General features: G+C 44.3%; 1 protein-coding gene and 1 long non-coding RNA gene across 3 annotated transcripts in view; one reads left to right on the forward strand and one right to left on the reverse strand.

The window, feature by feature from the left end:
* The window catches only part of LOC147333997 (uncharacterized), a 118,148-nt gene extending 100,792 nt beyond the window's left edge, over window positions 1-17,356 (reverse strand). Inside the window, exon 1 of the mRNA XM_086286547.1 lies at window positions 16,987-17,356. The gene's annotated coding sequence lies outside the window, so the exon portion shown is untranslated. The remainder of the gene's footprint in view (window positions 1-16,986) is intronic.
* LOC147334002 (uncharacterized) lies at window positions 17,312-18,666 on the forward strand. Of its 2 annotated transcripts, XR_015128452.1 has the most exons (5): window positions 17,312-17,634; window positions 17,760-17,849; window positions 17,938-18,057; window positions 18,134-18,283; window positions 18,594-18,666. It is a non-coding gene; the product is annotated as an uncharacterized LOC147334002 (long non-coding RNA). The 2 variants fall into 2 exon arrangements; XR_015128451.1 differs by having other exon boundaries at window positions 17,313-17,634; window positions 18,134-18,660.
* The last annotated feature ends 3,395 nt before the right edge of the window (window positions 18,667-22,061 follow it).

Raw genomic sequence — 22,061 nt, forward strand, 5'->3', positions numbered from 1 at the left:
GACCCACAATGAATCGTGGGATATAGAAGGTCCGATTGGCCTCCCTGCTGCTGCGGAGCCTGGGACGGTCTGCTTGCCTCCACCCTGGGGGGAAGGGTAACATCTCTTGGGTCTGGGTTCTGTTTCCCCCTCTGGGGGCGAGGGTACCTGGACCCGGGGTATAGAGTATGTTTGGGGAGTGGGATTATGTGTACATGTCCATTTATGTCAATCCTGACATTGGGTGAGTGCTGAGTGTTTGTATATGTGTGCATGAGGGTGGGAATGCATGTTTGTGTCTGTGTGTGCCTGTTTGTCTGTGTCTATATGTCAATATGTCAGGTCGGGTCTTAGACTCCACCTCTCTGGGAACTCCCAGGCCCTCCAAGGCCTATCTCCCCTCACCACACTCCCTGCCGTGACCGATGCCCTCAGGGGTCGGTGCATTGGTGCTTCTTGGTGTCCAGGGCTAGGCGCTCAGGTATGTACCAGCTCACTCCCGGTGGCTACTTGGCGGGGCCTGGTGCCTGTTGCTCGGTCAGGCCTCCTCAGGGGTGCAGGGGACTCTCAGGCCTCCGGCCTCTGGGCCTGCAGCTTGGTTCACTCTGGCATACCTGGCTGCCGGCAGAGCTGGCGGGCACGCCGGTGCTGCCCCCTCTAGCTTCTGCTCGGTGGCTACTGGGTGACGCCTCGTCTGGGGATCCTCAGCCCTTCCCATGAGGGTGGCACGGATGTCCCTCCGGTGGTCCTCCTTGGGCTCTCACACTCTGGGGCCTGTGGATGTCTGGGGCCTGGATCTCCTCCATGCCTGCTTCATGCCCTGGGGGACAGGGCTATGGGTCTCTACATCCTCTTGCAGACCATTACATGTGGAAACCATTTGAATACAAGCACGCTGATCCACACAGGTGTGCACACGGGTGTTCACTGTTCGTAGACTTAAATTACACCTTTCTTGGCTGCTACTTTAAAGCACATTGTGCGCTGTCTGACCTGCGTGCTGCACAACAACATTGAATATTTAGTATTTACTGCTGTTTACACTTAGCTAGATTAATGCGATGGTGTTGTGTTTAGTATGTTGATTTGGGGTTTTTTTTTTTGCTTGTTTTCTATTCTTTCTCTCTCAACAGGTGATCCAGGAGATTTTATTATTATTTTTTCCCCTTTCTCACTGTCCCTCTCCCCTTCTGTTTTTCTTTTCCTTCCTCTTTCTTTCTCCCTTTCCTATCCCTCACTCATGTCTGTCCCGTCTGTAACAACTGAAAATAAAATAAAATAAATAATAAAAACAAAGGTCGATCAAATGGACCAATACGGCAATGCCACGATGATCCATTTGGCAAAATAAATCCATTGGGTATCCTTGTTGGTCTTCAGACAACAATTCTGACGGCAATTCTAAATTCTCAAGAACAATTCTAAAGAACCAAATGGGACAGGCAAAAAAAACCAACAAAAAAAAAAACAAATGACAAGGGCAGAGCCTTATACCACGTGATACAGAAGCAAGCTTCAGAAGCCAGGTTCTTAAACAAATCTCCTCTATGACCCGCAATGAATCAGTTATCACCTGGCTAAAGATATGGCTCCCATCAACACTGTGCAAAACGAGGGATTTAGGAAAATGATCAACACCCAAACACTACACAGTTCCGTCCTGCAACTATTTTTCAAATGTTGCACTACCTGCTCTATACACGCAGTGTCGGGCAAGTGTGGAGATCGAATTACAAGCAGTACAACATTTCACGGCAATGACAGACTTATGGTCCAGCCAAACTAAGTGTTATATTTTGGTAATAGTTGTGGTTTACATTTTAAGAAAACACCTAATACGTACCTCTCTCATCAGCTTACACACGGAAAGAATACTGTTCAAAATGTTATTCTTAAAAGTATTTTAAGGTTTTGTTAGTAAGAGTAGACAATTGAGACATTGTTTTTATGTTCAGTCTCAACTGTTACAAAGTTGATGTGCAGTTAATAAGTGCAATAAATATTTATATTGGAAAAGAAAATCATGAGAGAATCGTGATCTCAATTCTAAGCAAAAAAAATCGTGATTCTCATATTATGCAAAATCGTGCAGCCCTGGCATCATTGTCACATTTTAGAGAAATATAATTTACTTAGTTTTAAGAGTTTTAATCATTTGTGTTTTCTTAAATTAGTCTTTAAAGGTATATATAGGATGGCCCCAGAGTGTCTTAATAGATACATCCAGAGACAAGATAGTAATTGTATTACTAGAAGCATGGTGAACGGAAACTGCAAGATATCATATCGCAGATCTAAATTTGGTCAGTCGGCATTTTCCATAAAGGCTTGTAATCTGTGTAACCCACTTCCAACCAAAATCAAATTGATTACAGACATCAGATCCTTTCCATTGAAGGTTAAAGTTTGGTTAAAGGGAAATCAGAGATGTTTTCATTTTAACTAATGTTATTATTTTTATTTATTGTCTATTAATTGTAGTTGTATTTACGATGTATTTTGGCTTTATGAAAATGTATGTTTTATGGTAAAATGTATTTATTTTGATTGTAAGCCCAACAAGTGACAATTGTTGAAAATTTGCAATAGCTATAAACTTATGTCCGTTACATCAGTTTCATGTTTTGTACTTGGACTATGTCAAACTGCACTGTGCCTTTTAAATAAATACATTCAAATTCAAATGTGTGAGGGATGCTTTACCATGACATACACCTGGTTACATGGGAATAAACTTATTAGAGATGGCACGATACCACTTTTTTATGTCCGATACCGATACCATAAATTTGGATATCTGCCGATACCGATATGAATCCGATATAGTGTTTTTTAATCAACAAAACTGTTTTTTAAAATATCTTGCTGCATTTTGCAACTCTGCAAGTTCATACTCAAGTTTAAAACAACAACTACACTAAAGCTATTCTGTTATACCTGTATACAAAAAAAAATTTCATAGTTCAGCAATACTGATCAATCTAATAAACTTAAACCTACACCATCCTCCCTATTCTGGTATTTTAAAGAGTACTTAGCGTAAATATTAAGCAACCTAACTAATAGGGTTCCAACTCCCAGCAACAACAAAAATAAATAAATAAAAAATAGGGAACCACCCCTCACGTGCCACCTCATGATGCTTAATCGACGTAATCAACCTTAATTTGATGCAGTGTGAAAAAAAATGCACAGAAATCAATTATTTTTCAAGAAATATTAAATAGATTCAACATCTTTCTTCAACAAAATTGCAGACTGCACAGATGGTACCTTCCCAAAGTAAAAAGTACTATAGCTTACTAGGGTATACATATTAGACTTAATAGTCACTATATACAGTAATTGACTTCTATTCCTTTTACATCAAATTAAAACTTTGGGTGTCAGATAATTATTTATTAAAAGCTCGACATTTTAAATGAGAATAAGAAAGAAAAGTATGTCTTTGTGCCCCCTTTTCCCTGTTCATGCCCTATCGGACCCCCTGGCTAGACTTTGCTAGATCCGCCCCTGCACAGTTACCAGCCGTCAGCTACGTAGAAAAAGATCCTGGTGTAGAAAGTAATATTAAATAAATTCTAACAACAGCTTATCAAGCTTAAACGTGCTGCTGTTGTTCAGCCGCTGGTTTCCTCTTTCTGGTGCAAAGTGGGCCAAAAACAAACAAGAGAGACGGACTCGCGACAGAAAAGCCGATCAGCTGATCATTGATCAGTTTCACGATTGAAGTAGCAGCCGGAGAGCGAGAGGCAGTCGCTTGTTAAGCTTAACGTGGGAATGCTTTACAAACATTCAGAGATGGACTTACACACTTGCTTTACTTCTCTCTGGGATAACTTTGTCGGAGATGAAATGCCGGGTTGCTAGTGAAGCTCCACAGGCTATCCAGACCAGGACAGGTCCCGCATGCCACAGCTGCTCTATCACGTGATGCATACTGCTCGACGTGCTAACGTTCTGAGGTGAGTTACGGCGTGTTGCAAGTTTTGTGAGGTGATTTCGTGATATTTAATGGATCGGATTACATTTTTTATTTTTGCATGATTGGAACTAACTATACAACAATCGTAAAGTGAGCTTCTCCGCATTACAATGGGCACTGGAGAACATCACCTATGTGGGACACGATTAGATAGTAAGTCCTAAGTCCCTTATCTAAAAGGATTCAGCAAGGTAATCCATTCGAAATTCTTCTTGATGCATGCTCAATCATCCAGGTAAGTAAATCTCGAAAAGTTGATTCTGTTCATCAGGACGTAGTGTTTTCAGTGGGAGAAACGTTTCGTCACTCATCCAAGTGACTTCTTCAGTCTCAGCTGACTGCAGGTTTCCCCAATCTTGTAAACAGTAACTAGAACCACTGAAGGAACAATGGGCTGGTAGGTCAGTTCCTTCATCATAATTATGTAAATTCTCATGACCACTGATCAATGGCCATGAGTACCATTCACAGAGAGTTGGAGAATGGCTGCAATCACAGCATTGTAAGATGGCGAAAGATGTCCCCTTAGGCCCCCTGCTCGATTCAGAGATGGTCTTTCCCTTCTCATGTAGATGGCCTCCTCGACTCCACACGCAAACCGGCGTTCCTCCCTGTCCAGGATGTGTACATCCTCATCAGTGAAAGAGTGTCCACTGGCCTGTAGGTGTTGTGGAGGCAGATTTTTCTTCTCATGTATTAATCACATATTTAATCATATCACATTAGTTAAAGTAATATCACTTTCTCACTTTACTATAGTAAGAGCACTCCTGTCACCAGTTTGCATGCATGTGGAATGTTAACACAGTGAGGCCATTGTAATGGGAGACATTGAACACACAGTGGGACTCCTCCTTATCAGGGATGTAAATCCTTAGGTGACGATCAAGCAGAAAACAAGGTCATAATAATTCTCTCTGTGAGGGAGGAGGTATAGGTAAGATTTTGGGTTCGTCACATTTCATTGAGGGATTTTTGATTGGCCTCAAATATGCCTGAAGCACCTAAAGAATGAGGTAGTTCTTCCAGTGTTTAATGTGATTGTTTTGGTTTCCCCAATCACTGATGTGGGCAAAGTAAAGATGATTGTAAATTCCTTTGAGAGGGTTTACACTGTTTAAATGGGTCTATTGCCCTACAATAGTAAAGAGTACAGTACACTGCATAGATATAGAGGAAAGATCTATCAGTCTGTTGTAAAAATTTAGCTCAGAAGTGTTTGATATATGTTGGCTCTACATGGCCACATCTGGGTTTTACCCCAGACTTTGAAAGCACTAACATTGAAGTTAGTTTATGTTTGTGGTATTCATTTACCTATAAGTTCTAATATAGTCACTGTCCTTTATGGTAAACATCTGGACAGGGCAAAGCAAAAGGCACAAAGGAGTGTGTGTGATGTTTAGAATATTCAGAAACCTAAAGTATGTATCAGCAGCAGAATGGACCTGAAAATAAGTGCCCATGTTTGTTTCAGTTATATGAAGCTTTGAATATTGTGGATTAGTAGTACTGCTGCGTTTGTTGCATCGCATTGCTGTAATTGTTTATATGCTTTATATATTCTGAGGTAAGTTGATCTATAGTGTTACATCATATTCTATAATGATGTTATGTGTTTGTATACTTTTTGCCCAGTTTGACCCATTTAGCAGAAGTCAGCCTGTTTAAGGCTCTGATATCTATTCTGTATGACTTAAAGCAGTTATGACATGGTCTGATTTTCTCACCCAATAAAGGAATATTTAATATATCAGTCTACTCTTCATTCTATCAGAAACAGTTATCACAGCTCTGACATTTTCTTGTTACACATATGTATAAGAATTGAGACTAATTTAGTAATGCCAACAAAATGAAATAACAATATTTGTATCTTATATATAATACATCTATATATACACTGTCAAAGATAATTGTCTTTGAGTGACGATTTAAGGTGATAGGAAATATAAATAAATGCAACTTGAATCTTTACTGAAGCTCAGTATTTGACAAAGTTCAAGTTCACTGCTGTAATAACTAATAATGATTAATATAAAAATAACTTTAATATTTCCCATATTATATTTACATTACCAAAGTGAGATGACTTTAGTCTCATGAAAAACATTAGCTAATGGTTATTTACTAGCTAATCTTAAAATGACTGTTCAGTACAGAAATGAAGCCTGGCAATCATGTTTTTACAGTCCCGTGGTCTCAGCCTCAGATACTCAACAAATCAAACAAAGCTTATATAAAAACAGATGAACAAAAACATTTTCTCCTTCATTTCTGTTTCATACAGCATTAACAATGCCATACGGCAAGAACCAGTATCACAGGAGTCGTTAAAGGAGGCCAAGAATACAAAGTTTCTCTTTACGCAGACGATATATTGCTTTTTATAACTGACCCCACCCTAAACACCTCGAAACTACTAAGCACTCTACAAAGATTCGGTTCAATGTCTGCCTACAAAATAAATCGTCAGAAAAGTGAATTCATCCCAATCAATGCAGCTGCAAAAAATATCCCATTTAATCTAATACCATTCAAAATAAATAATAAAAAGTTTAAATTCCTCGAAATCTGGATCTCCGGCTGTTACAAAGATCTTTATAAAATAAACTACCTGCCAATGTTGAAGAGTCTGAAAAAGGACATCACCTGCTAGAACTTATTATCCCTTTCCCTCAGTGGGAGGATTAATATAATGGCCATGTCAGTCCCCCGACGGGTCCCGATGGCGCGAGCGCACCGCGACCTGTCGACCTACACGCCGAGCCCCCAACCGCGAGCAGTCATGCCTACCACACCAGTTAAGGTACCGAAATACAACGGGCTAACCCCGCTAGAGCCCTACCTCTCACAAGTGCGGCTGGCTGCCAGACATAGTGGCTGGAGTGAAGAGGAGACTGCTACACACCTAGTGCTAGCATTAGAGGGAGATGCACTGCAGATACTCCTTGACCTAGCCCCGGCAGAGCAGCATGAGCTCCAGGCCCTCAACGTGCACTCGAAAGGCGATTCGGGCAGCGGCACTCCACTGATCAGAGCAGAGAGCAGCTAACCAACCGGAGCCGTCGATCGGGGGAGAGCCTGGGCACTTTTGCAGCAGACGTGTTGCTGTATGCTCGTCGTGGCTACCCGGAGTTTCCAGCGGCAGCCTGTGAGGAGCTTAGCCTGCATGCTTTTCTGCAAGGACTTTTCCCAGAGCGACTACGCCAACACGTCCGCCTGGCCATGCCTCAGACCCTCCGTGAGGCGCTCCTTGAGGCTGAAAGGGCCGAGCCGAAGCTCACCTCGCGACCTAACCAGCAGGCGCCGCCCCACCAAACTACCCCCAAATCAGAGCCGCAGACTGCGACGGGGAGGGGGGGGGGGGTGTCGCCGAGATGTCCCAGCTGCAACCCTCGGTGCCCCGGAGGCGTCCTCGTCGACCGACCGACCGCTGCTACCGCTGCAATGAGTCTGGCCACGTGGCGCGTGACTGCCCAGCACCAGCCCCGAAGACCAGAACTATGCAGCCTCAGGGAAATGAGGAGGGAGCGGTGTAGCGAGGGGACCACCGGTCCAGCTTCCTGTTCCCCTCCAAGGACGATGCACAGTGGTGGCACCTCAAGGGACTCTACCTGAGCTGCTGTGTTGAGGACCAGCTATGCCAGGCCCTGGTGGACACGGGGTCTACCATTTCCCTGATACGACCTGGCGTGCTCCCTGAAACATCCGGGCCACTGGTGAAGGGTTGGTTGCCCACAGACACCCAGCTGATGACAGTGACGGGGGAGAAAACTGTTATGCGGGGGAAGAAACCGTTGCGGATCCGAGTGAAGGATCTAGAGCTGGTGCACGACTTCTGGCTCGCCAACATTCAAGACCAGTGCATCATTGGCCTGGATCTGCTGAGCCGCTGGGGGGCCTGCGTTGACACCGCGAAGCTGGCTATCACTCTTGGCGCAGAGACTTTTGCTCTCCAGCGCGGCCAAAAGCAGGGAGCGGGGACCAGACGAGACAGGCGTCGGGCAGCTGCCGCTCAGCAGATTTCGGATGCCGGTGGCTGTGGGTCATCTCCACTCGCCTCAGCCTCTCAGCCTGACAAACCTCCTTCGACCGAGACCATCGAGGCTGTTGATGACCTTTGGCAGCGCAGCAGCGTAGGCCTCAACGTTGACCAGCGCCAGCGGTTGAGGTGCCTCCTGGACAAGAATGTGGACATCTTTGCCACCAGTGACAAAGTCTGTAGGCAGACGAGTCTGGTCCAGCACACCATCGACACCGGCTCTGCTCAGCCCATCCGTCTGCGCCCACACCGGCTGCCCCTCTCAAAATGGCAGGTAGCAGAAGAGAAGATCCGTGAGATGGCTGCGGCTGGGGTGATCAAGCCATCCAATAGCCCATGGGCGGCACCCGTGGTTCTGGTGGGTAAGAAGGATGGCAGCCCGAGGTTCTGCGTGGACTTTCGCCGTCTCAATGCAGTCACCAAGAAGGACTCGTACCCGCTGCTGCGGATCGACGAGGCCCTAGATTATGTTACCGGCTCCAGTTGGTTCAGCTCCCTCGACCTACGCAGCGGTTACTGGCAGGTGGAGCTAGCCCCCGACGCAAGGCCTAAGACTGCATTCACCATTGGACATTGGATTGTCTCACCTGAGCGAGGTCTTGAGTGCCATCCGACGAGCTGGGCTGCAGCTCAACCCCGCGAAATGCCGGCTGTTGGCGAGAGAGACCACGTTCTTGGGCCATGTGATCAGCGCTCGAGGTGTTGCCACTGGCCCCGCAAAAGTGGCTGCAGTCCGGGACTGGCCGACTCCCTCGAACGTCAAAGAACTGCGGAGCTTCCTGGGCATATCCTCCTACTAACGTCGGTTCATCAAGGGGTTCGCGACGATGGCCAACCCCCTCCACCGTCTGACTGACAAGGGACAGCTGTTTGGCTGGGAGGAGGCCCGTGCTGCGGCTTTTGCACAGCTGAAGGAGGCCCTCACCAGAACCCCAGTCCTGGCCTACCCCGACACCCGGCAACCTTTCATTGTGGACACTGACGCTAGCAGTGTAGGAGTCAGGGTGGTCCTTTCCCAGCAGGACGAGGCTGGAGAACGGGTGGTGGCGTACTTCAGTCGTGCCTTGGGGCGAGACAAGAGGAACTACGGCGTGACCCGGTGGGAGCTGCTGGCCGTAGTGCTAGCGGTGCAGCACTTCCAGCCATATCTGCACGGCTGCCGGTTCCTCCTGCGCACTGACCATGCATCTCTGACTTGGCTCCTGAACTTCAAACACCCAGAAGGGCAGGTGGCCTGCTGGCTGGAGGTCCTTCAGGGCTATGACTTCGAGATCCAGCATCGGGCAGGTCGACAGCATGGCAACACTGATGCCCTCTCCAGACGGCCCTGCGTAGCCGTGGAGTGCCGCTACTGCCTGCGACAGGAGGAGCGGGCCCAGGAGGTGCTGGGGGTGGCTACTGCTCAGGCCACAGCCGGCGGAGGGGGGTGGCTCCCATTGACAACGCAGCAGCTGAAGCGGGAGCAGGAGGCCGACGCGACGTTGGTTCAGGTGGGGGCCTGGCTCGAGGCGGCGCAATGCCCCGCCTGGACAGGGGTGTCGGGACAGGAGCCCGAGGTGAAGGCCTACTACTCCCAGCACAACAATCTGGAGACGCACGACAGCGTCCTGTACCGGAGATGGCGGGCCCCCGGTCAGGGCAGAGATGTCCTGCAGCTGTTGGTGCCTCGGTCGCTGCGGTCGCAGGTGCTTGAGCTGGTCCACGGCTCGGTGGGGGCAGGACACTATGGGAACGCCAAAACTCTCCGCAGCCTCAGGGGACGGTTCTACTGGCCTGGCTGTCAATGGGATGTGGAACTTCATGTGCACTGCTGTGACACCTGCACGGCACAGAAGGGCCCAACTCAACGCTCCACTGCCCCCTTCAGCAGTACCTGGTGGGGGCCCCAATGGAAAGAGTGGGAGTGGAAGTCCTAGGGCCTTTCCCCGTCACCGAGTCAGGGAACCGGTATGTGTTGGTAGCTATGGACTATTTCACGAAGTGACCAGAGGCCTACGCGGTGCTGGACCAGAGCTCAACGACGACGGCCGAGAAGATGGTGGAGGAGATGTTCACCCGTTTTGGGGTCCCAGCTGAGCTCCACAGTGACCAGGGGCGTAACTTCGAATTGAAGGTCTTCGGGGAGATCTGCTGGCAACTGGGGGTGGAGAAGACGAGAACCACACCGCTCCACCCACAAAGCGATGGCTTGGTTGAGCGCTTCAACCGCACGCTGGCCACCCAGCTCGCCATTCTCACCAGCGAGATTGTAACCGACATCTGCCCCTGGTCCTTTGGTCGTATCGGATTGCGGTGCAGGAGTCCAGCCAGTGCACACCTGCCGCTCTGATGTTTGGACGGGAGCTCCGGACGCCTGTGGATCTGGTGTTCGCCCCCCCCCGAGCTGGAGATTGATGGTGGGCCAGAGATGGACTACTACAGGAGGCTGAGGGAGCGGCTGCAGATGGTTCATGACTACACCCGCCAGGCCCAGGCCAGCGCCGGAGTACGACAGAAAAGAGCCTACGACACCAAGTGCCGAGGGGGGGTTTTCATGCCTGGCGACAAGGTTTGGGTGTATTGCCTGGTTCGCAAGAGAGGAGTGTCCCCCAAACTCTGCAGTCACTGGCAAGGGCCGGCGGAGGTCGTGGAGCAGCTAACAGACGTGGTGTACCGTATCCGCATGCCGGGCCCGGGGCGCATGGTGGTGTTGCACCGGGACAGGCTCTCACCGTACCGACCGCTCGCTCCGGCAGACGCCGGGGCAGGGGATGATGGTGGCACCCCATGTTCTGACCCGAGTGACTTTTCCCCCGCCGTGCCACCTGATAAAATAACACATTGATTCGTGCCATATAAAAAGTGAGACCTGTCAATTCAGATTATTTGTCAAATATACACTAATGAATCAATTTACATCAGCAGCCTAACAATTGTTATGATGATAAATACTAGTTAATCTATAGCACCAAATCATCACTCAGTCACCCGTGACCTGGCCTCTTCACCTCTGTCCGAGCTACAGCATGGCAGAGCTGCACTGTTACCTGACAATTAGGACATACATGACAATAAGAATAAAACGGGTAGCTGCTTCAGTGTTTCTGTCAATTTGTGCAGATCGTGACTCATCAGTAATGTTTGCAGGGTGAGTGCATTTTTAAAACAATTTGTGCAAACTGCACTACAAGGTGGAATAGTTGCAAAATCATGACTACCTCAAGATATTTGTCTCAAAAATTAACCGTATGAATATGTCAGTGCCATAGGATGAAATTATTGTGTCACCAACATTTTAACGTTAGACATACAATTTTAACAGCCTAAGTAAACTAATATCCTGGCTTGCTCGAAGCTGCCGTTTTCTCTGACAGTTTCAATCAAAATTAGAAATGCTGCTCTGAGACTGAGAGAACTAATAGTGCTGCCTGTTGTGCAGTTAGTTTCCAAAACACGTTATTCGTGGTTACATACAATTTTAGACTGATGCTGGCCAAAGCCTAGCATAGCCTGTAAAGTTATTATGACAGACACATTTTATGAGTGAACTTGGCTTTAAGTGACTTACAGGTTTCTTTGAAAAATACTTTCTTACACTCAACAAAAATATAAACGCAACACCTTTGTTACTGCTCCCATTCCCCATGGGATGGACGTAGAGACCTAAAATTCATTCCAGATACACAATATAACCATCACTCCCAAACAGTGGTCACAAATCAGTCCAAATGTGTGGTAGTGGGCACATCTGCTATATTGAGATAATCCATCCCACCTCACAGGTGTGCCACATCAGGATGCTGATCTGACATCATGAGTAGTGCACAGGTGTGCCTCAGACTGCCCACAACAAAAGGCCACCCTGGAATGTGCAGTTTTGTCTCACAGCAAAATGCCACAGATGCCACAAGCAATGAGGGAGCGTGCAATTGGCATGCTGACAGCAGGAATGTCAACCAGATCTGTCGCCCGTGCATTGAATGTTCATTTCTCAACCATAAGCCGTCTCCACAGGCGTTTCAGAGAATATGGCAGCACATCCAACCGGCCTCACAACCGCAGACCTCGTGTAACCACACCAGCCCAGGACCTCCACATCCAGCAGGTTCACCTCCAAGATCGTCTGAGACCAGCCACCCAGACAGCTGCTGGAACAATTGTAGTGCACAGGTGTACCTCAGACTGCCCACAACAAAAGGCCACCCTGGAATGTGCAGTTTTTTGAGCTATTGGGGGTCTGGGGACCCAGAACCGGTCAGTATCTGGTGTGACCACCATTTGCCTCATGCAGTGCAACACATCATCGCATGGAGTCTATCAGATTGTCAATTGTGGCCTGTGGAATGTTGGTCCACTCCACTTCAATGGCTGTGCGAGGTTGTTGGATATTCGTGGGAACTGGTACACGCTGTCGTATACGCCGGTCAAGCACATCCCGAACATGCTCAATGGGTGACATGTCCGGTGAGTATGCTGGCCATGCAAGAACTGGGACATTCTCAGCTGCCATCTGCCCTGAACAATGTGAACCATGATTCATCCGTGAAGCGCACACCTCTCCAACGTGCCAGACGCCATCGAATGTGAGCATTTGCCCACACAAGTCTATTACGGCGACGAGCTGGAGTCAGGTCAAGACCCAGATGAGGACGACGGGCATGCAGTTGAGCGTCCCTGAGACGGTTTCTGACAGTTTGTGCAGAAATTGTTTGGTTGTGCAAACCAATTGTTCCAGCAGCTGTCTGGGTGGCTGGTCTCAGACGATCTTGGAGGTGAACCTGCTGGATGTGGAGGTCCTGGGCTGGTGTGGTTACACGAGGTCTGCGGTTGTGAGGCCGGTTGGATGTGCTGCCATATTCTCTGAAACGCCTGTGGAGACGGCTTATGGTTGAGAAATGAACATTCAATGCACGGGCGACAGATCTGGTTGACATTCCTGCTGTCAGCATGCCAATTGCACGCTCCCTCATTGCTTGTGGCATCTGTGGCATTTTGCTGTGAGACAAAACTGCACATTCCAGGGTGGCCTTTTGTTGTGGGCAGTCTGAGGTGTGCACTACTCATGATGTCAGATCAGCATCCTGATGTGGCACACCTGTGAGGTGGGATGGATTATCTCAATATAGCAGATGTGCCCACTACCACACATTTGGACTGATTTGTGACCACTGTTTGGGAGGGATGGTTATATTGTGTATCTGGAATGAATTTTAGGTCTCTACATCCATCCCATGGGGAATGGGAGCAGTAACAAAGGTGTTGCGTTTATATTTTTGTTGAGTGTATATCCAGGTTCTTCCTTGTTGCTGCCGTCCTGTCCTTTTTGCAGGTCCTCGCAGCGCAGGCTTGCCGCTGCTAAAACTAAACAGAGCTCCCTGAAAGGCACAGCCAATCGCATTGGCCATATTTGTCACATGAGGTAGGACTCCTGTAACCCACATCAGATTTGTGGATTGTGCTGCTGCATAAGGTTGGAGGTGTAATTTTCCCTCCCCGCCGCTAGGAGGCGAGTATGCCTTGAGATGACTTTCTGTTAGTCAACATTTCCTATTGTGGAAGCCATTACTCAAGAGGCAACTGCCAAATTAGCTGGAAGATCCTGGTAAGAAAAGCTGAAATAAAAGTTAAATTCGCAATTTATCTTCACATACTAGCTGTTAACAGATGGCTATTTATTAGGATCTGAAATCTGTGAAATACGGTCGTGGGAAGCTGCGTCAGCCGGGCGAGCTATCTCACCACTAGCCCCGGTAAGGGATGCTACATGAATGTAAGCGCCATGAAGACATGTAGTTGACTGCTGTTAATATATTTCCTGTTTAAAAACAACCAATCGGAGTTGTGATATTTATGTTTAAAGTACTGTAACATCACTGATGTACAGATGTTTAATTTTAAGTGCTAAAGAATATATTAAAATGTGCCCAGCTAACCGCTAGTATTAAGCTACTGCTTAGTGATTTCTGTGTATTTCTGTGTGTTCTAACATTACTGTGATTCAGTTGATTTAGTTAGCTTTCCAAAATGTTGGAGAAGCAGTAATATCGTCATGTAGTGCTTAAATGCACAGCTTTTAGTTTTGTTGACTTAAAAGTTAACTCATTTGATAAAGATGCAAAAAGTTCATAAAATGTGATTATAAAATGTGAGGGATCTCATTACTCTGTTGAACGTATTAATGTTTAAAGAAGTTGATATATTTTTCTGAGAAATAATTCAAGTTGAAATATCTTAAAAAGAAGAACAGTTAAAAGCGAGCTGTTAAAAGGATAAATATGGGAGAGTCTTACAAGTTTATTTATTCTTAAAAATGGTAAATATAAGGTATATTTTCTGTTGCACTAAGACCTTGTGTGATGTAACTCAAGTTATTTCATGATGGTTGAGACGCTGTATAACTAAAATAATTTGTTATACTTGAGCAATACTTGGCTAAAAGATGAGTGATGGAAGAAGCATAGATAAAATAGTAATGTATGCACTCTGAACTGTGTGCATAGATTGGTTTTTGACCAGGACAGGATCATTCGAGATCTGAACCCTGTGGGTTAAGTGGCGAGCCAATCCCAAGAGAGTGACTGTTGACGGACCCGGGTGCGGTGTGGCCAGCCGTGGGATCCATCTTCCGCGAACCTCAGGACTATTACTACATTTCTTGACACAGATAAGACTAACACTTTAAACATCTACCCGGGTAGCGTTAGAACCAATGGACAGAAACACACACACACACACACACACACACACACACACACAAGGAACTCTAATTTCTCTTTCCAAAGAGAAGTGCACTGAGCAACAGGAGCAGAAGCTCTTTAATTGAAACTCTTTGGAGAATTTCCTTGAAGAGGATGTTGGTTTTGATTTTATTTTTAAGCCCTTTAATGTGCGTTTGTGCACTGTAGGATGCCGGCTTTAGACAGGCAGGGTTTGTAAACTTTACAACTTTCAATACAGTTTCTATTCAAATCACATCTTATCTATCATTGAGTGGTTCCTTCTCTGCTGATCCTTTCAAGGCTCCATAGTTTTACCCAGTGTTGGTCAAGTTACTTGAAAAAAGTAATCAGTAACTAATTACTGATTACTTCCCCCAAAAAGTAATCCCGTTACTTTACTGATTACTTATTTTCAAAAGTAATTAATTACTTAGTTACTTTTTAAAAACACGATTTACAACCTGAAGAGGTGATAAAGCGATAGATCTTTCAGCCCAATTCTACTTTTTCTACATAATCCTTCATACAAAATGTAATCAAATGGAAAAGTCTCTTTTTTTTAACTTGTTTTATCAGTTTTAATCTTTTAACTTCATGCATCAAGCAAAGATTTAATTATATGCAACATTCTCTGACTTGAATAAATTAGTTTAACATTTAAACCTATTTTCTGCACATTCCAGCACATAAAATAAAATATTTTTTGTGTTTACACTCACTCTTTCAAATAGATGCACGTAAAACACAGCAGAAAATAAATAAAGTCAAAAACTCAGCGGTCCTGTTACTCTATTTTCACCTGTAAAGCAGGACTGCGGTAGGCGGCGGTTTACCCTGGTGCAGGTGTGCTGCGGTCAGTTGAAGAATCCGCGAGTTTCTCTGTGAATTTCCCATTACGTCGTTGCGCACTCGGTGCTTGCTTGGAAGTTTAGGGGTTTTTTTCACTGTAAAAAGAAGTTTTCTTCCCATGCACGATGGACGCTAATTGTAACGCGTTACTGCCCATCTCTGGTCTTACCTGGAACTTTCTGATACTGGTCCAAAGTTGTCAAGACAATAATTTAATGCATATCTCATGTTATTTAATTGTAATACCTGTTACACTCCAGTAGAGAGCATAATTTAACTTTTTCTGCACCGCTGGGTGAATGAGACAATGACAGATCTTTTTTTTTTTTTTTTTCCTATCAGGTTTGTTTTTCTTTACTCAAAGAGATCAAATTATTGGTGGGGACAATTCAATAATCGCTGGATATTGGTGGGGACATGTCCCTTCCGTCCATGCCAAATCTATGCCCTTGACAGAGAGAGAGAGAGAGAGAGCTGTGCATGAAGTGTGATTTTTATCGTGGTGGAAGCAAAACAGCAAATGTCAGAGGGAATTCATGATGACATTTATCAAATGTGAAGTTAGTTTGCTGCTTCTTTTGCTGCTGCCTCGGTCAATTTTGGTTGGAGACGTAAACACAGAGCTGACCCGACGCAGCAGAATCACTGAGCTCCGACAGTCCGTCTGCCGTGTCAGGTGAGAAAGGCGAGAAAGACAAAGAACTGAAGAAGCTTCTCGGATGAGAGGTGAGACGTCTTCAAGCAACTTATAGGAGTCCAGACGCTTTTCTTTGCAAGCTCCTTTGATCGAAGAGACAAAACTGATTGATGATGCGTCGGGTGTGTGTTTACGTCTTTGTGTGGAATCCGTGTACCTGCTCTCACTTAATGTTTGGTGGATGTTGAAATAGTTTAATCTGAGAATCTGGCGTTTCTGGCAAAACAAAGTTATATTTAAAAGTCAATTCAGGATTTAATGATTCGATATCGCTTTATTCAAACTACTCACCTCCCTCTCTCCACCTGCACTTTCAACTGGACCACGACCAATCAGAGAGGTCCCGCCCCTGACTATCTCTGATTGGTTTAGTCCACGATAGGGGCATAACGTGTGTCTGTTGTTGACCACACGGAGAGTTGCGGAGATTTTTTTTGTTGTTGTAGTGCGACCAAAGATTTTTTTTAGTCGCACCATTGAAAAATTTGGTCGCATTAGCGACCAATTTGGTCGCACTCTAGAGCCCTGCCTGCAGCCCATCCTTTTGTTCATACTCCAAGACTATTTTTCTATATGTATTCTTACTCCCTGGCAACCGCCATTTCATAATGTTGCAAGCAATCACAAACTCTACAGTCTGTTTAACTCCAGTGTATACCAAACAATCTATTATTCTCAACAGAGCTAAACTCAACATAAACTGAACCCACATTAAAGTTAGCTCGGTGCTTACCTTTAGATGAGCCCACAAACCGAGAGAAACTCCGTGATGAAGCTGGAATTCTTTCCAAACACAGGAAACAGATCAGGGAGCAGAGACCCACGTGGTTCACGCTGATCTCAGCTACGATCCAGGAGACAAGGGTGTGCAGATCGATGCAGACATCGATCCAAACGTTGGTAGTGGTATATGTTCCTGTAAGTTCACTACTTTACTCCCGTTTCATGAAAAAGCAGCTCTCTCTGTTCGACTCTCCTCTCCTGCACAGACACTTTGCTCCGCCTCCTTTTCCGGCTCTGCTGTGATTTGTTGCTGCGCGGTCACGTGACCGAGCTTCACAAGGTAACCACGTGGGGTGTTATTTCAAAAGTAGCGCCTATCTCCTTTTCCTAAACTTTTCCTTGGCCTCGATGAAAACGTCATCGTGGGAAGGAGATTTGATAAGGACTCAGGGAAAGAGAGGAGCGATGCTGAGAATTGGAACAGCCTTACACTCTGTAACAATGTGACACCGGTGTTCTGGGAATTTCTCCTACCCCGTAAACCGTCCTACCCGTTGTTCCTGAGCATGTACGCGCATGCGCACAACACAAAAAGGGAAGCTAAGCGCATCCGGCTGTGATTTCACGCTACTCAATTGTCATATTTGCAGGAGAATAGGTAAGTAGTAAGTATTAGTACTTTTTATAGACGCTGATACTTGATTTTTTAAGCCTTTGTGATTGTTTGTCAATATTAAAGTGAAGTCGCTATCTGCTTTCTGCACAAAACTGTCGAATTTGCAGATTCGGTGAAGTCTGCTGTTAAGTTACTGGACGCGTGGTATTTGCACAACACTTTTGAGTCCGCAGCTTCGGTGTTTTAAGGCTGTTTCGGTAATCTCGTTGTTTAATAAGTTAAATTATTTGCATTGTCAACTGCACATATTGAAGCTCATAAGAAAATGTTTACTGACATTCGTAGATATGGAGAAGAAGTGGGAAGAGATTTACGCGGTCATTTCTGCGGGCTTCTACCCTTCAGGATATGACAAGGCTCAGAGGCAAAACCTCAGAAGATATGCCTCAAAATTCAAACAAAAGGGTCAGTAATTTATTGTTAATACTAACAACTCATATGTGGTTAAATTAATTTCTAAATATATATTGTTTTACTGCAGATGGAGAACTCTTTGTTGGAACCAGAAGAGTAGTAAAAACCATGGATGATGCCAGGAAGATATTTCATGAGTTTCATTCATCTCCAATTGGAGGACACACTGGCACACACAAAACGCTAAATGCAGTGTGTTCCAGATTTTACTGGTTTGGTATGACAGTTGACCATAAAACATGGTTATGTATTAACTGTTTGTACTGTTGTTAAATAGCGTTTAAAATAAGCAAATTTTTTGATATCAGTTAAAAGAGAAACTGTACACTTGCAAAATATATAAATATGGTTAATTAGTGATATTACAGTAATAACCTGTAGGCCTGGCAGAGATTTGAAGACACACACACAAACTATTGTTGCTAAATAGTTTGTTCGTTAGAGAATATGTCATTAAGTGTTTTTGTTTTTTACAAATGAGAATGTTGAACATTTACGTGAACTCCATAAATATTTTTACCTTAAAGATTCAGGAATGTGACCAGTGTCAAAAAGTTGGGAAACCACTGACTGCTGTGCAACCGTTGCAGTGTATTCAGGTAAATATTATGCCCCGTTTACCCATCAAACTATGCTTGTAGCTCATTTTTATTTTAGGTAGTCAAAATCTCCTCACAATCTGTACTGCTGTTAGACCCTCTTGGAAATGAAGGTTGTTATGAAAGGAAAGTTATGCGTAACTGGAGGTATTCATCATTCATTAATTATCTGTTTTAGGTTGTTTGGTTTGTGGGGGTTTTTTTCTTTTTATTTAGAGCAAAATGCTGGCTACATTTTAAAAACTTGTTTTGTTTTTATTAGGAATTTTCTGAAGATGAAAGGAAAGGAAGAGTCCCGAGTGGATTGGAAAATGGAGACTCTGCCACATAACAAGCAGATGGACTCCAGCAGTTGTGGAGTTTTAGTGTTGAAGGTATTTAATAAGCAATTGTATTTAACGTATTTAACGTATTTAACTAGAATTAAGTTAATCAATTGCAATTACTGTAACATATTTTACAGTTTGCCGAACACTACCTTCTGAGTGGAGAGGTTACTAGGGTGCTGTCCACTCCAGAAGCCATTGGGCTGCACCGCACTGAAATTGCTTGCGAACTGCTAGAACATCAAAGTAAGTTGAGTCATGTGCTTTTGTATTGCAATAGCACTTTCAGTTTTGTTTAAAACTGTTAGGTTTAATGTCAGTGTGTTTCTAGGTAATGCTGATGACTACTGTGTGGTTTGTTCCATGCTGGAAGCCGATCCTGAGTCCAGTATGATTGAAATGGTAAAACAAATAAACCACAAATGCAATATACAGTGGCTTGCAATAGTATTCGGCCCCCTTGAACTTTTCCACATTTTGTCACATTACAGCCACAAACACAAATCAATTTTAATTGGAATTCCACGTGAAAGACCAATACAAAGTGGTGTACACGTGAGAAGTGGAACAACAATCATACATGATTCCAAACAATTTTTACAAATGAATAACTGAAAAGTGGGGTGTGCGTAATTATTCAGCCCCCTGAGTCAATACTTTGTAGAACTACCTTTATCTGCAATTACAGCTGCCAGTCTTTTAGGGTCTGTCTCTACCAGCTAGAGACTGGTAGAGACATTGGTCTTTCACGTGGAATTCCAATAAAATTGATTCATGTTTGTGAATGCAATCTGACAAAATGTGGAAAAGTTCACGGGGGCCGAAACTTTTGCAAGCCACTGTAGTAATTATTTTCTCATCAAATTCATAATGTTGGTTAACACACTTACACCCCCCCCCCCCCCCCCCCTCTCCCTCTTCAGGTGCAGTGCGAGTTTTGTTCCAGATGGTCACATTTTGGATGTGTTCAATATGAGAGCAGCCTGGTCAAGTACCTGTGCAACAAATGTACATAATTTGTACACTGTTTCTTTTTCAGTTCTTTCTCCCTGTGTTCTGTTGGATCTATAAATGTGAAATATATGTATCTGTAAATATATACTGTAACTATAATGGAGTGAGTTCATTGTCAAAGTTTATATAGTCAGGTGTTCCAATCACTTCATTGGTGACAGCTGTATAACTTAAGCACCTTGGCATGCAGACTGCTTCTACAAACAAGTGCCAAACCATGATACTGTTGTTATTATAAACTAGAAGCATAATTCTGATGGGAAGAATTACGTGCCAAAACATGCTACCTTTGCTAATAAGAGCAAGAAGCATAATTCTGATGGGAAGAATTACGTGCCAAAACATGCTACCTTTGTGAATGTGACCTACAAGCACACTTTAATGGGTAAAAAGAAGTGTCAAACCGAACTGGCTTTATGAATATCAGCTACAAACATACTCTGATGGGCAAAGTTAAGTGGCAAACCGTCATACCTACTTAAATTTGTGCTGGAATTATTGTTTGGCAGCAGAAATGTGCATAAATTACATACAGTAGGACATTTTGCCAAAGTAGGGCAGTTTGTCATATGGCAGCGTAAAATTATCCTACTGGTAGGACGGTTTGCCAAAGTAGGATGGTTTGTCAGAACACCGGATGTCCGCCTGTTGAAACTACATTGTGCAGAAGATGGACTACAAAACAAACATCTTACTTCGTCACAATGTGTTCTAACCCTGTTGTTTTATGGAGGTCATATAAACGAGAACAGCCTTTTCAAAATATCCTTTCATTACAAAGTTTGAATTTTAAAGAAGAAGGAACATTTAGGGTCAGATTTACTAACATCTGCAGCAGCTCAAAGACATCTTTTGATGTTAAAAAGCTGCTGGATTTACTGAAGAGACTTAGTGTCAGTTTGTGACTGAAGTTATGACATATGTGTTTGTAAGAGTTTTACTTCCAGGAGAAGATTTAAACGAGTGACACAAATGTAACGTACAAAATTGCACAAAATCTACCACAGAATCCTGTCTTGTTCTTGCTGTGGTTGTGATAGTGAGAAACACTTGCATGAATCACGAGCTTACTCTGTATTGTTGAGCCACTAATTGGTGCTGCTCTCAGCAGAAAGCTGATTTTTACTGAACTGAAGTGGCTTCTTCTTAGAGAGATATAAAACACACTGTTAGTAGATCATCCTGCAATTGTGACATCACAATAATTTGCCTCACTTTATAAATCTGTCACTTCTATCACATATAAAATTAAATACATAAGTATCATACAGTTTAAACGAAGCACTGAAACTTGACAGACACGCCGTCGGGGCAGAAAGTCAACATCTCACTGATTCTGAGCTGCAGCTTTTGTTCCTCTCCGGCAAAAAGAAAGCTTCATTTTTGCTGTTTAATACATTTTTTTTAAATTATGCCAAATTTAAAAGCGCTTAGCTTGCTGTTTGTCTGTGTTTTATCCTCAGTTACTTTGAAACAGTTACTGAGTCAAAATTGAATTTAATCAAATCAATTATAGAAATCAGTGATGATACCCAGCCCTAGTGAGTAGCCTAAGCCCAACAGAAGTGGATGCAGCTGTGGGTAATGAGAAAAGATGAAAAGGCTGATAACACATTATATGCAGTAAATGCACTGCCCAAGTGTCCCCTCTCCCCACTGCCTGTCAGTAAAGAACTTTGTGTTGACAAGATTGTTAGGTAATCATTTACAAATCTATAATATCTGCATGGACAGCGTTAACTGATGAGGTCTGAAAATTCAATACTTACATTTAAAAGTTTACTCTTCTGCCATCTGCCGTTTTTAAAAAAAAAAAAATTTGCCACAGTAAAGGCTGCGCTATGAATTCTGGGATATGTTGTGCCACAAATGATACACCTGACTCCTTCAAGTCCGGGGAAATGAAGTGCGCATTTCCGGCCGCATTTGGAATTGGGACAGCCTTCATCACATCGCTGTGGTGTAATCAGCCTCCAAATGGGGTCTCAAAATTGTACCAAAAACTCTGTACCTCCCTCCATCCAACCACACACTTCTTCGGTTTTGCCATCAGCCC

Source organism: Aulonocara sp. 'chitande type north' Nkhata Bay, linkage group LG3, assembly GCF_057382095.1.
Source record: "Aulonocara sp. 'chitande type north' Nkhata Bay isolate Kocher_YH1m ecotype deep benthic linkage group LG3, A_spYH_male_GT1.1, whole genome shotgun sequence".
Lineage (NCBI taxonomy): Eukaryota > Metazoa > Chordata > Actinopteri > Cichliformes > Cichlidae > Aulonocara > Aulonocara sp. 'chitande type north' Nkhata Bay.